Source organism: Stegostoma tigrinum, chromosome 45 (genome assembly GCF_030684315.1).
Source record: "Stegostoma tigrinum isolate sSteTig4 chromosome 45, sSteTig4.hap1, whole genome shotgun sequence".
Lineage (NCBI taxonomy): Eukaryota > Metazoa > Chordata > Chondrichthyes > Orectolobiformes > Stegostomatidae > Stegostoma > Stegostoma tigrinum.
Genome location: NC_081398.1, coordinates 15,286,520 through 15,301,137, shown reverse-complemented (window position 1 = coordinate 15,301,137; position 14,618 = coordinate 15,286,520). Strand labels below are relative to the sequence as shown.

The 14,618-nt window shown below is 45.3% G+C and overlaps 1 protein-coding gene across 7 annotated transcripts in view; it reads right to left on the bottom strand.

Annotated features, from left to right (window-relative positions):
* LOC125448620 (neuroligin-1-like) overlaps positions 1-14,618 on the bottom strand; it is a 404,881-nt gene that overhangs the window by 244,385 nt on the left and 145,878 nt on the right. The gene's annotated exons all lie outside the window — the stretch shown is intronic.

Here is a 14,618-nt window from a genome sequence, read left to right as displayed (position 1 = left end):
GTTTATTTATTTATTTATTTTTCTAATTTTCTAGATGGTGTATTTTTCTAGATCCGATGATCTGTAATGCTGGACCATTTATTTCTTTGTTTTTCTAATATCTTCCCTCTAAGAATTTGAACGTAAGAACCTGTACCTAACTACCTTTGTACCTAAGACCACATTCGAAATGGCAATTTGCAAACTTTTCACTGTACTCATTTGAGTACATATGACAATGAAGCTAATTCTAATTCTACAGTGAAGTGACCAGCACTACACAAAGTACTCCAGCTGTGGCCTAACTAAAGTTCTGTACAACTCCAAATTGGGCAGCACAGTGGTACAGTGATTAGCACTGTTGCCTCACAGCACCAGGGACCCAGGTTCAATTCCAACTTCAGGCACCTGTCTGCGTGGGTTTCTTCTAGGTACTGCAGTTTCTTTCCACAGTCTAAAGATGTGCAGGCTAAGTGGATTCCCATAGCATTCATGGCTGTGTAGATGGGTTACAGGGAATCTTCCTCTCCCCCCACTGCATCCCAAAACCAGCCCAGCCTGTCTCTGCTTCCCTAACCTGTTTTTCCTCTCACCCATCCCTTCCTCCCACCTCATCCCGCCTCCTTGACCTGTCCATCTTCCCTGGGCTGACCTAGCCCCTCCTTACCTCCCCACCTATACTGTCCTCTCTACCTATCTTGCTTTCTCTCCATCTTCGGTCCGCCTCCCCCCTCTCCCTATTTATTCCAGTTCCCTCTCCTCATCCCCCTCTCTGATGAAGGGTCTAGGCCCGAAACGTCAGCTTTTGTGCTCTGAGATGCTGCTTGGCCTGCTGTGTTCATCCAGCTCCACACTTTATTATCAGGGAAAAGGGTAATGGGTCTGGGTGCGCGCTCTGAGGGTCGGTGTGGACTTGTTCCGCTGAAGGGCCTGTTTCCACACCATAGGGAGTCTATGAATGAGTCTCCCTGTTCTTATAATCATTGCTATGTCTGATAAAGTCAAATGTTCTATCTGCCTTCTTAACTACATTCAGGGATCTTTGGACAATCACCTCAAGATACCTCTGTTCCTCTGAGTTTCCTAATGTCCTGCCATTCATTGAGGGCTTCCTTGCCTTGTTCTTTCTTCTAAAGTCCATCACTTCACACATATCAAGGTTAAATTCTATCAACCCATTAGACCCTTCCATTTATACGCGCCTACAATCTGACACCTCCGTCCTCACTGTCAACCACTTAGTCAATCTTTATGTCATCGCAAACATACATATCATCGCTCCCACATTCTCATTTTTGTCATTTATAAGTATCACAAATAATATTGGGATCTATCACTGACCCCTGTTGTATGCCACTGCACACTGGCCTACAGTCACACAAACAGCCTTCTACCACCAGCATCTTGTCACCTTGTCCTTGAGTGGATGAGAGAGTTTAGGGTGTTCACAAAACAATTCTGTCCAGGCAACTGGGTTCACCCAGATCCACAGAAGACAAAATCCACTGTGCAATTCTTCCTTCCTGGAAACACTGCAGACCCATAATACTTTATGGGATTGGTGAAGCAAGTGGGAAATTTCCTGCCTAGGATTGCTCGGAGAAGGGAACAAGCAAGCCAACATTTGAAATGAGATCAGACATGACCAATGGCCATCATCAAAGGCAAGCTGATATTTTCATTGGTCTTGCCACAACATGACCCTGATCAGAGACAGAACACTGTCCGCAGGTTAGGGAGATGTCTCATTCCAGATTCAAAGGCTGAATCTGGAAGGGAAGGCTGTGAAAGGGAGAAAGAAACACTCACAGTGACCCGGGCACATGAAAAATGTTTCAATTGGGTCTTGGGTGTACCATTCAAGATTGAAACAGAACAGAAACTACCGACAATTTGCTGAGTGGAAAAGAGATTGCGAAGTCCCAGAGCCCAGAGATTCCAACTGCAGCTCTGGCTGTGATAGTATTACAGCTGAAACTCTGTGACAGATGTTGACTGAGCGCCCAAGGAATAAAGACGAGATCTTCTTCCAAGCAGTTAAAGCCTGTACACCAATAACCACTCATTGTTTGCAACGAGGTATAAATTCACGAGGTTCAACTTGCAATGAAGGATACACTGCTTTGCTGGCTGGCCACAAAATGACCATGGTTGTCCCTGACCTTGTGGCTGTACGAGCAACAATGTTACCTCATAGAAACATAGACAATAGGGGCAGGATTCAGCCAAACAATCCACCATTCAAAGAACTAAGAACAAAGAAAATTACAGCACAGGCCCTCCAAGCCTGTACCGACCGGGATCCTCTGTCTAAACCTGTCATCTATTTTCTAAGGGTCTGTATCCCTGCCCATCCATGTGCCTCTTCAGATATATCTTAAAAGACACTATCATGTCTGCGTCTACCACCTCCGCTGGCAACGCGTTCAGGTACCCACCATCCGCTGCGTAAAGGACTTTCCATGAATATCTCCCATAAACTTTCCACCTCTCACCTTGAACTCATGACCCCTAGTAATTGAGTCCCTGATGCTGGGAAAAAGTTTCTTGCTATCCATTTTGTCTATACCCCTCATGATTTTATAGACCTTAATCAGGTCCCCACCTCAATCTCCACCTTTCTAATGAAAATAATCCGAATCTATTCAACCTTTCTTCATAGCTAGCGCCGTCCATACCAGGCAACATCCTGGTGAAGATAACAAAGTGTGGAGCTGGATGAACACAGCAGGCCAAGCAGCATCTCAGAAGCACAAAAGCTGACGTTTCCGGCCTAGACCCTTCATCAGTGAAGGGTCTGATGAAGGGTCTAGGCCCGAAACATCAGCTTTTGTGCTCCTGAGATGCTGCTTGGCCTGCTGTGTTCATCCAGCTCCACACTTTGTTATCTTGGATTCTCCAGCATCTGCAGTTCCCATTATCACTGATACAGCATCCTGGTGAACCTCCTCTGCACCCTCTCCAAAGCATCCACATCCTTTTGGTAATGTGGCGACCAGAACTGTACACAGTACTCGAAATGTGGCCAAACCAAAGTCTTATACAACTGTAACATGATCTGCCAACTTTTGTACTCAATACCCCATCTGATGAAGGAAAGCATGCTGTATGCCTTCTCGACCAATCTATTGACCTGCTTTGCCACCTTCAGGGAACAATGGACCTGAACACCCAGATCTCTCTGAACATCAATTTTCCCCAGGACTTTTCCATTTACTGTATAGTTTGCTTCTGAATTAGATCTTCCAAAATGCATCACCTCGCATTTCCCCAGATTGAACTCTATCTGCCATTTATCTGTCCAACTCTCCAATCTATCTGTATTCTGCTGTAATCTCTGACAGTCCCCTTCACTTTCTGCTACTCCACCAATCTTAGTGTCATCTGCAAACTTGCTAATCAGACCAAATGTACCTTCCTACAAATCATTTACGTATATCACAAACAACAGTGATCCCAGAACAGATCCCTGTGGAACACCACTGGTCACAGGTCTCCAATTTGAGAAACCCCTTTCCACTACTACTCTCTGACTCCTGTTGCCGAGCCAATTTTTTATCCACCTAGCTAGCACACCCTGGACCCCATGTGACTTCACTTTCTCCATCAGCCTGCCATGGGGAACCTTATCAAACACCTTACTGAAGTCCATGTATATGACATCTACAGCCTTTCCCTCATCAATCAACATTGTCACATCCTCAAAGAATTCTAATAAGTTGGTAAGACATGACCTTCCCTGCTCAAAACCATGTTGTCTATCACTGATAAGCCCATTTGCTTCCAAATGGGAATAGATCCTATCCCACAGTATCATCTCCAGCAGCTTCCCTACCACTGACGTCAGGCTCACCGGTCAATAATTACCTGGATTATCCCTGCTACCCTTCTTAAACAAGGGGACAACATTAGCAGTTCTCCAGTCCTCCGGGATCTCACCTGTGTTTAAGGATGCTGCAAAGATTCAATATGATCATGGCTGATCATCCAACTCAGTATCTTACTGCCACTTTATCCCCATACCCTCTGGTCTCTTTAAAGCCAAGAACTCTAACAGTCAATGTTTTAGCCTCATCCACTTTCTGTGGCAGTGAATTCCACAGGCTGACTACTCTCTGAGTGAAGACATTTCTCCTCACCTCAATGCTAAATGGCCTACCCCATATCTTTACACTTGACTTATGGTTCTGGACTCCCCAGTCATTGTGAACATCCTTCCTGCACTTACCCGTTTCTATACCTAAGAGATCCCTCCTCATTGTTCTCAACTCCAGTGAATGCAGTCCTAACTGATCCAGGATCTCTTCCTACATCAACCTGCCAGCCCAGGGATTAGTCTGTTATCTCTTTAATGCACACCCTCAATAGCCTGAACATCCTTCCTCAAATAAGGGGAGCTGTGTGTGCTATATGGAGGCATTTGTAGATTATTGTAACTTCCCTCTCTTTCCCGGGCCCTAACAACACAGGAAAAGATGCTGTTGAGTAGGCAAAATCCACACTGCCAATCAGTGATGCACAGCTCACCACCTTTCAAAAGGGATGGGTGGCTCAGGAACCAGCAGCAAGGAGGGACAGCAATTGCAAAAGATGACACCACTGTCCCCACCCTCAGTATCATACCTTGTCCAACCCAAAACTGGTATATGTCTGAGGTAACAAAAAGGGCCTCAGTTTTGATGAAAGGGAAGCCTGACAGCTACACGGTCAGTTGGGGCAGAATTTATAGGTAACTTTAACAACAGCTAATAAGCAAGATTATGAAGGAAGACACTCAGAATCAGAGACCAGAGCTAACCAACGGTTGACAACCTTAACAGGGACTCTGGGCACATGGATGGAGATTGGTGGAAACACCTCAAGGATTTCACTGAAACTTAAAGAATACTGAGAGGGCTGAATAGAGCAGGCATGCAGAAGATGCTTCCACTAGCAGGACAGCCTAGGACTGAGAACACAGACTCAGAATGATGGGGCAACCCTTTAGAACTCAGATAAGGTGCGGGGCGGACAATGGCAAAGTGGTTAACACTGCTGCTTCACAGCGCTGGTGACTCAGGCTTGATTTCAGCCTTAGGTGACCATTCGTGGTTTTCACGCTCTCCCTGTGTGTCTGCATGGGGTTCTTCTGGGAGTTGGGAGGGTGAGAATGGCATCTTTCTGCACTGTAGGGATTCTATCAAGGTGATGAACCTATGGAACTCATTCCCACAGAAAGTCAATGAATGTATTTAAGAGAGAGTGAGGCAGAAAAATGGAATTGAGAAACATATCAGCCATGATCACATGGTGGAGCAGATTCGATGGGCGGAATGGCCTAATTCTGTTCCTGTGTCTCATGGTCTAAGATGCTCCTGTAAAAACATAGATTTGAGGAGGATAGTGTGCGGAGGAAAAAGACCTGAGGGTCAATGTGGGCGGGGTGTAGTGTAAAGGTTAACTGTATCAATTTGCTAACAACAGCTACTGAGTATGTGCATAAGGAGCTCTGACATGATGCCAGATCACATGGGACAAAGACCTCGTTAAAGATGTGCCCAGTGAAGCCCTTCCCTGCCTCTGTATATAGTTTAGTTGTGAACTGTTAATAGTTTACACTTGCCATGTATTTCAATCCTAGCCTCTCTCAAATTTGAGCTAATGATATTCCTATAATGATAGCCCCTTTCCCATCCTGATTTGTTCTTCAGTGTAATTAGCTCATTTACCCTCCTTCTCCTTACCTCCTCTATCCCAAGCCCAATCTTGGCCTATTTCAACACTCTTTTTAACACTGAACATCTTCCTATCCATCTGCGACATTCACAGAAGAAGAAACTGGCACAAGGAGCAACTAATTATCTGAGAAGCACCGAAGATTCTCCTGCACTGTGGGCTTGATCAGCGGCTTTCTTTATAACTACTGGAATTCTGCCTGTACAAGCTGACCTGCAAAGCCCAGCTGCCAGCTAGACCCACTTCAAAATGGATGCCAGGAGTCTCCAGGAGCAACTTAAAATCAGATTCTTGAAGGTCAAGTAATACCATCAATCAACTTCAGGTTATGCTGTCACCATCAAGCATTTCTTTTACTGGTTTAACCACACTGTGCTTTTGGTGCTTTTCTTTTTCATTTGTTTTTTGTAATCTGGGCATTACTGGTTCGGCCAGTGTTTATTTCCAATCCCAGTAGACATCTAAGAGTCAACTACATTGCTGTGGGGCCAGGACCACACTTAGGCCAGACTGGGTAAGGACAGTAGCTTTCCTTTCCAAAGCAGTATTCATGGACCAGATGAGTTCTTATGACAATCAAGAGTGCCATTAAGCTAGCTTCTTATTGCAGACTTTTACTGAATTCAAAATTTCAACATCCTCAATGGTGAGATTCAAACCCCTGACCCAAAAGCATTGGCCTTAAGTTCTGGATTATAGCCCAGTGATATTACCATTACATCACCATCTCCCAAGTGACACTTAATAAATTGAGGCCTGCCAGTCACTTTTACTTCATAAAGCCCTCCTCCATTAGCGCCACTTACTAAATAAAGCTTAACTCTGAAGGAGATGTTATCCTTTATGACAAAAGGAAATTAACGAAACATCCTTAATTTTATGTTCAGTTACATCAAGATTGGTGATGCAATGGTGAGACACATCTTGAATACAGCATGCAACTATGGTCTCCTTAGAAAAAATTTTTCTTTTCTATACATTTTGTGGGATGTGGGCATCGCTGGCTAGCCAGCAATTCTTGCCCAACCCTAGTTGCTCCTTCAGAAGGTGGTGGTGAACTGCCTTCTTGAACCGCTGCCTTCCTCCTGCTGTGGGTTGATCTTCAACACTATTAGGGTAGGAATTCCAGGATTTTGACCCAGCAACTGTGAAAGAGTGGTGGAGCTTGGAGGTGGTGGTATTCCCATGTATCTGCTGCTCTTTTCCTTCTAGATGGAGTGGTCGTGGGTTTGCAAGATGCTGTCTGAACATCTTTAGTGAATTTCTGCAGTGCATCTTGTAGATAGTACACACTGCTGCAACTGAGCGTCGGTGGTGGAGGGAGTGAATGCTTGTGAATGTGGTGCCAATCAAGTGGGCTGCTTTGTCCTAGATGGTGTCAAGCTTCTTGAGTGTTGTTGGGGCTGCACTCATCCAGGCAAGTGGGAGTATTCCATCACACTCCTGACTTGCGCCTTGTAGAGATGGTGGACAGGCTTTGAGGAGTCAGGGGATGAGATACTAGCCACAGTATTTCCAGCTTCTGGCCCACTCTTGCAGCCACTGTGTTAATGTGGTGAGTCCAGCTGAGTTTCTGGTCAATGGTAACCCCAAGGATGTTGATAGTGGGTGATTCAGTGATGGTAACACCATTGAATGTTAAGGGGTGGTGATTAGATTGTATCTTGTTGGTGATGGTCATAGCCTGGCATTTGTGTGGCACGAATGTCACTTGCCACTTATCAGCCCAAGCCTGGATATTGTTCAGATCTTGTTGCATTTGAATACGGACTGCTTCAGTATCTGAGAAGTCACAAATGGTGCTGAACATTGTGTAATCATCAGCGAACATCCCACTTCTGACCTTATGTTGGAGGGAAGGTCATTGATGAAGCAGCTGAAGATAGTTGGGCCTAAGACACTATCCTCAGGGACTCCTGCAGAGATGTCCTAGAGCTAAGATAATTGATCTCCCACAACCACAACCATCTTCCTATGTGTCAGATATGACTCCAACCACTGGAGCGTTTGCCCCTAATAACAATTGATTCCAGTTTTGCTAGGGCTCCTTGATGCCACATTTGGTCAAATGCAGCCTTGATATCAAGGGCTATCACTCTCACCTCACCTCTGGAATTCAGCTCTTTTGTCCATGTTCGAACCAAGGTTGTAACGAGGTCAGGAGTTGAGTGGCCCTGGCGGAACCCAAACTGGGTGTCACTGAGCAGGTTATTGCTGAGCAGGTACTGCTTGATAGCACTGTTACTGACACCTTCCATCACTTTACTGATGATCGAGAGGAGACTAATGGGAAAGTAATTGGCCGGGTTGGATTTATCCTACTTTTTATGTACAGGCCATACTTGGGCAATTTTCCACATTGTCGGGTGTACACCAGTGTTGTAACCGTACTGGAACAGCTTGGCTAAGGGAGCAGCAAGTTCTGGAGCACACGTCTTCAATACCATTCCTGGAATGTTGTCAGGGCCGGTAGCCTTTGCAGTATCCAGGGTCTCCAACTGTTTCTTGATATCACGTAAAGTGAACCAAATTAGGTGAAGACTGGTATCTGTAATGCTGGGAACCACTGGAGGAGGCCAAGATGGTTCGTCCACTCGGTACTTCTGGCTGAAGATTGCTGCGAATACTTCAGCCTTATCTTTTGCCCTGATGTGCTGGGCTCTTCCATCATTGAGGATGGGGCGATTTATGGAGCCTTCTCTTCCATTGAGTTGTTTAACTGACCACCACCATTCATGAATGGATGTGGCAGGACGGCAGAGCTTGGATCTGATCCGTTGGTTGTAGAATCACTTAGCTCTGTCTATCACTCGCTGCTTTTGCTGTTTGGCATGCAAATAGTCCTGTTTTTGGCTTCACCAGGTTGATACCTCATCTTCTGGTATGCCTGGCACTTCTCCTGGCATGCCCTCCTGCACTCTTCAATGAAACAGGGTTGACCCCCTGGCTTGATGGTAATGGTTGAGTGGGGGTTATGCCGGGCCATGAGGGTACAGATTGTGTGGGAGTACAATGAATCGAAATGAATTGAAGGCAGTTCAGAGGACGCTTACTAGTTTGATACCTGGAGTGAGTGACTTGTCTTATGAGGAGAGGTTGAGCAGCCTGGGCTTGTTTCCATGAGAATTTAGAAAAGTGAGGGCTAATTTGATTGAAAGGTATAATAACCTGAACGGTCTTGACAAGGTGGACATGGGAAGGAGATTTCCTCTTGTGAGTCAATGCAAAACTAAGGAAGACTGTTTCAAAATTAGGGTTCACCCTTTCAGGAGTGAGATGCAGAGTATTTATTTTTTTCTCAGAGGGTACAGTTCCCCAACATGAGATTTCACAGCTCTCACCACACTCTCTCTCGTACAATCCATTCATCATTCCCACTCTTATTCAGTCTGCCTTGCTCCTTATGCACTCCCAAAAACCTCCCTATTCCATTCCTCACCTGTGTCACATTATGTCTCTCCTCTTTTCGCCCACCTTCCATCCTTCCTTCATCTATACCTCCCCACTCCCTCCTCTCAAACATTCTTCTCCCTACTCTCCTGCCTTTCTTCTTTAGCCCCCACTCCCTCTATCCTTTATCCTCAACCCCTCCCTCATTCATGCTCTCCTCTTGCTCTACTCTTTGACCCTCCCTTACTCACTCTCTTCTGTCTTGATCCCCCTCCCGCTCCTCAATCATTCTGACTTTTATCCTAGGCCCTGCCCTCTGGCCTATAATGCTTCTCTTACTTCCAATATCTGACTCATGGAGCACATAGGGCCATTCTTCATGAATTTTGCAGAGGGAGTGGGGATGATAGGATACAAGCTTCACAAAGAGCTGGCACAAACTACAAACTTTCAAAAGGCTAGATACTTTAAGGAAAAAGGACAGAGGACAAGGGTAAAAAGGTAAAAAGTAGAAAATCTCAGCCCATAATCACACGCTGGAATACCATAGAGGGAACTTTACTCTGTAGTAAAATGTTTTCTCTTAATCCACTCCTTCAACTTTGTTCCTTAGACAGCAATTGTGGCTCCCTATTCAGTCACTGTCTGTTTGAGACTTCTCTATTCTCTTATGCTGGGGCTTAAAATTCATAGAACCTCCATCAGGAAGATCAGCTCTAACTACCACAGCAGTCTCTCCTCACTCCTCCAGCCCCAGTCGAACTGCGGCTGAAAACTTAATCCCCTGGCTTTATTCCTCCTGCCGCAATTGTTATAATAGTACTCTAGCCTCACTCTGTAGCTCATCCAATAATTCTGCAGCTACATCTGAAGCCGCACGGAGTTCCATTCATCCACTGCCCATGTACATGCTTCCTATCTCTGTAACTTCCTCCAGGCCCTACAATCCTCCTTATTTCTGCAAATCCCTCCAGCCCATATACCCTTCCCTTTCTCTAAATTCATTTAGTCAATATACCCCGCCCTATCTCTATAAACCCCTCGAACCACTCCTTATCTCTGTAAACTCCTCATGCTCTACAACCTCCCTTATCTCTGTAACTTCCTCCAGCCCCTACACGTCTCCCCTTCACTGTAAACCCCCCCCCATCTCTTTGAAGCCCTCCATCCCCCATAACCCTCCCTTTCTCTGTAACATCCTCTAGCCCCTATACCTCTCAGTATCTCTAATCTCCTCCAATTCCAGTCTCTTCAACATCCCCTGATTCCCATCATTGCACCATTGGTGACCATGCTTCCAGCTGCCTGGGCACCAAGCCCTGGAACGGTTTTCTCTGACCTCTCCAAACCTCTCCTCTTTTGAAGATGCCTCTCATGAACTGACCACATTGTTCAAGCATTTGGTCATCTGTCACTAAGAGATCCTTCTTTGTAACTCTCCTACCGTCAAGGCACTATATTGATTTCTGTTTGTTTTTGTGCCATACTCACTATATTGAATAAAGTTGACAGTATGACGTCAGGCAGTTCTAATATTTCATGGCTTCATGAGTGGAAATATTATTCCGGATCCAATAATAAACATGTAAGATGATTATACAAAAACAATCCCTGCCTGAAAATCAATTAAATCCATGCAGAAAATTATTTCCTGTGAGAAGCAGTCCACCTCGAGCCGCTAACAAGCTGCCAGGGTCAGAAATCCAATAAGCTCAAAACGAGCCTACTCCTCTCAGAGAGCTATGTCACACGCCCAGTTACATCAATCAATAATTTAGATGGAACAGAAAGCATGAGAAATGAACAGATTCGCAATGAAGTGATTAATTTTCCAAATCATGTTACTGGCTGCCATTTACTGTGTCATCAAGGATCACAGGAGATGTAATAGGGCATGATTCAGGGAGCTCAGTTTTTCTACTGGTTTGGATACAGGATTGTGTGTGACAGAAGTAAATGAAATGGAGTTTGAGCCATTGCAACAGTGTACAATGTAAGTGAATAGGAAGGGGTTGGGGTCTATTAGGATGGTGTACAATAGGAGTGAATGGGAAAAGGTTTGATCTATTGGAATCCTCAAAAATCAGAACAGAAACAAATTTTACATTGGAATTTTTAAATGAAAAACTCAACCAAGTCATCATGTTGAGTGACCTGATATTACTCTTTCAGGTCTGAGGTGCTGATTGTTGGGCTACGTTTATAGTTAACTTTCTTCTTAGACTTTGAGACAAATGCTTTTTTTAAAAGAAATCTTTTTGCCATTGCTTTTCCATCTCACTCAGGCTCTCTGCCTGCCTCGACCTCTGCGTGAATAAGTTGCCCCTTAGCTGCCTTTGAAATCTTTCTCAAGAACCTTTCCTCTCTCACCTTAAAACCTATGCCTTCTAGTTTTGGTCTCCACTACCCTGGGGAAAGGACCTTGGTTATCCACTAAGGTTGTTCAGCCTCTCCCTATAGCTCAAATCCTCCAAACCTAGCAATATCCTTGTAAATCTTTTCTGAATCTTTTCAAGTCTCTGAACACAGTTTACCTCTGCAAGGAGCATCCATCTCTTGGATACTTTGATATGTCTCAAAGCCCTGTAGACGCTACATCCAGCCGATTATGAACATGGGATGTGGGAATCACTGGCTCGATCAGCATAGGTTGCCCATCTGTAATTCCCCTTGCACTGAGTGACTTATGAGGACCATTTCAGAGTGTGCCCTACCCTTGCTGTGGTTCTGGAGTCCCGTGTAAACTTAGACTAGGCAAGAAAGGCAGATTTTCTTTCAGGTGAACCAGATGGGATTTTACAATGATCAAAAGGTGGCCACCATCACCGAAACTAGCTTCATTTCCAGTTTTTCAATCATTGAATTTAAATTCCACCAGCTGCTGAGGTGCAATTTGAACCCATGTCCCCACAGCATGAGCATCTGAATTACTAGTCCAGTGTCATTATCATAACATTACCCCCATAGCCCCTTTTCTGTACCATTAACTCAACAACAAAAGCCCTGACTTACATTCATATTGCATCTTTCCTGTCATGAAACATGCCTGTGCACAAGGAGGACAATTTAGATGCTTTTTGACCAAGAGCCAGGGCACAAGGGGTAACAGGCAAACTTGCTTGTGGCAAGTTATGACATGGGGAGCAGAGTTTTGGGTTACCTAGAGTTTACAGAAGGGAAGAATGTGGGACAGCAGACAGGGCAGTCTGTTTTTGAGGTGACAGTCACAGGTGTGGGCTTCAGCAGTGGATGAGCTTGTCTGTTTCTACCTCAGCCTTATGCGCAACGGCACAACTCCTTTATTCATTCATTGGATGAGAACTGCGCTGACCAGACTGCATTTATTGCCCAGCCTTAATCGCCCAGAGTGCAGTTGAGAGTCAACCACAATGCTGTGGGTATGGAGTCACATGTAGGCCAAACCAGGTAAGGATGGCAGATTTCCTTCTCAAAAAAGACATTAGTGAACCAGATGGGTTTTTCTGGCAATCGGCAATGGATTCATGGTCATCAATAGACTTTTACTTCCAGATATTTTATCGAATTCAAATTCCACCATCTGCCATGGTGAGATTCGAACCCTAACCCCAAAACTTTATCTGGGTCTCGGGATTAACAGCGATAATACCACTCAGCCATTGCCTTCCCAAAATATGAGGTTAGTTTCACCATTTACAATTTACACAGTCATACACATTTTAAAGTATGCCCCTTAGTTCTCCCAAAAAAGGGGAAACACTCTCCCAGCATCTATCATGCCAAGACTCTGAGAGTCTGAGAGAACTCAGTCTGAATGCTGAGGCACCTTCAATCCAGGCTCTGATCTGGTATAATGCACCCAAGTGTGTGAGCCCTCAGTCGGGTCGAGTCTCACAACAGACACTTGCGTGCAGGGTGCGACACTTCCAGCGGACTACAGAAGGACTGTGGTACTGTCGGGCATGTAACCTTTCTGATGTATTATTAGAAGATCTCATGGGCACCATCTCAAATAGTGCAGGGCTATGGCGAAGCAGGGTGGGGGGTTCTCCCCAGTGCCTTGTGCCAATATTTTCCACATAATTAACACTCAATATGAACAAACTGGTCATGACCACCTTGCTGTTTGTGAGAGCTTGCCATTTGCCCTATGTTACAACAGTGAACATTGTGATTTCCAGCTTGGGTCTTCCAGTACCATCCCAGTAATAATGCCACTACGCAATCAGATTCACAATGGTCCAAGATTGTTTTTGCAATTGGAAAGTGTTTCCTGTGGTGTTCCACAGGATTCAGTGCTAGGTTTCACACTGTTTGAGATAAATATTAATAATTTAGACATTAATGTGGGAGGCCACACAAGTACCAGGCAATGACCATCCAGACATGAGAATCTAACCATTGTCCCTTAACATTCAGTGGTGACACCAGAGCTGAATCACCCACTATCAAAAGCCTGGGGGTTATCATTGATCAGAAACTGATCGAGCTATGTAAATACAGTGGCTACAAAATCAGTTCATGGACTCGGAATCCTACAGCGACTGACTCCCCAGAGACTGTCCACCACTTACACGGCACAATACAGGTGTGTGATGGAATACTCCACACACAAGGTCAGCTCCAACACTCAAGCTTGATGCCATCCAGCAGCCTATTTGATTGGCACCACATCCAGAGGCATTCAGTCCTTCCACCACTGATGCTCAGGAGCAGCAGTGTATGGTAACTGTAAGGTACACTGTAGAAAATTCACCAAGATGTCTTCAACAGCACCTTCTGACCCACAAACACTTCCATTTAGAACGACAAGGGCAGCTGATACATAGGAGATGGGAAGAGTGGATAGATGCGGAAAAGACGGACAGGTCAAGGAGGCAGGGAGAACTGGGCTGGTCTTGGGATGAGGTTGCGGGTGGGGAGATTTTGAAGCTTGTGAAGTCCACATTGAGACCACTGGGCTGCAGTATTCCCAAACGAACTATGAGGTGCTGTTCCTGCAGCCTTCGGGTGACATCGTTGTGGCATTGGAGGAGCCCCAGGATGAACATGGCATCAAGGAGTGGGAGGGGAGTTGAAGCAATTCGAGACTGGAAGGTGTAGTTGTTTGTCACGAACCAAGCATAAGTGCTCCACAAAGTGGTTTCCAAGCCTCCGCTTGGTTTCCCCAAAGTACAGGAGGCCACATCTGGAACAGTGAATACAATATACCATATTAACAGATGTGCAGGTGAACATATGTTTAATGTGGAAGGTTTTCTTGGGGCATGGGATAGGGATGGGGGCAGGGAGGTTTAGGGGCAGGCATAGAATTTCCTGCACCTCCTGCCTCACTCCAACCCCTACCCCCACTTCCTACCTACTAGCCTCATCCCTGCCTCCTTGACCTGTCTGTCTTCCCTCCCACAAGGTCCCATACAGGGCATTGCACATAATGACAAAATTCACCCTGAAGCTAGAGCGGGAGAAGCTTGAATCAGATCTAACGGTATTACAATTGAGTAAAGCTATCTTTGAAAATATGAGGGAGGAGCTGGCCAGAGTTGATTGGAAGG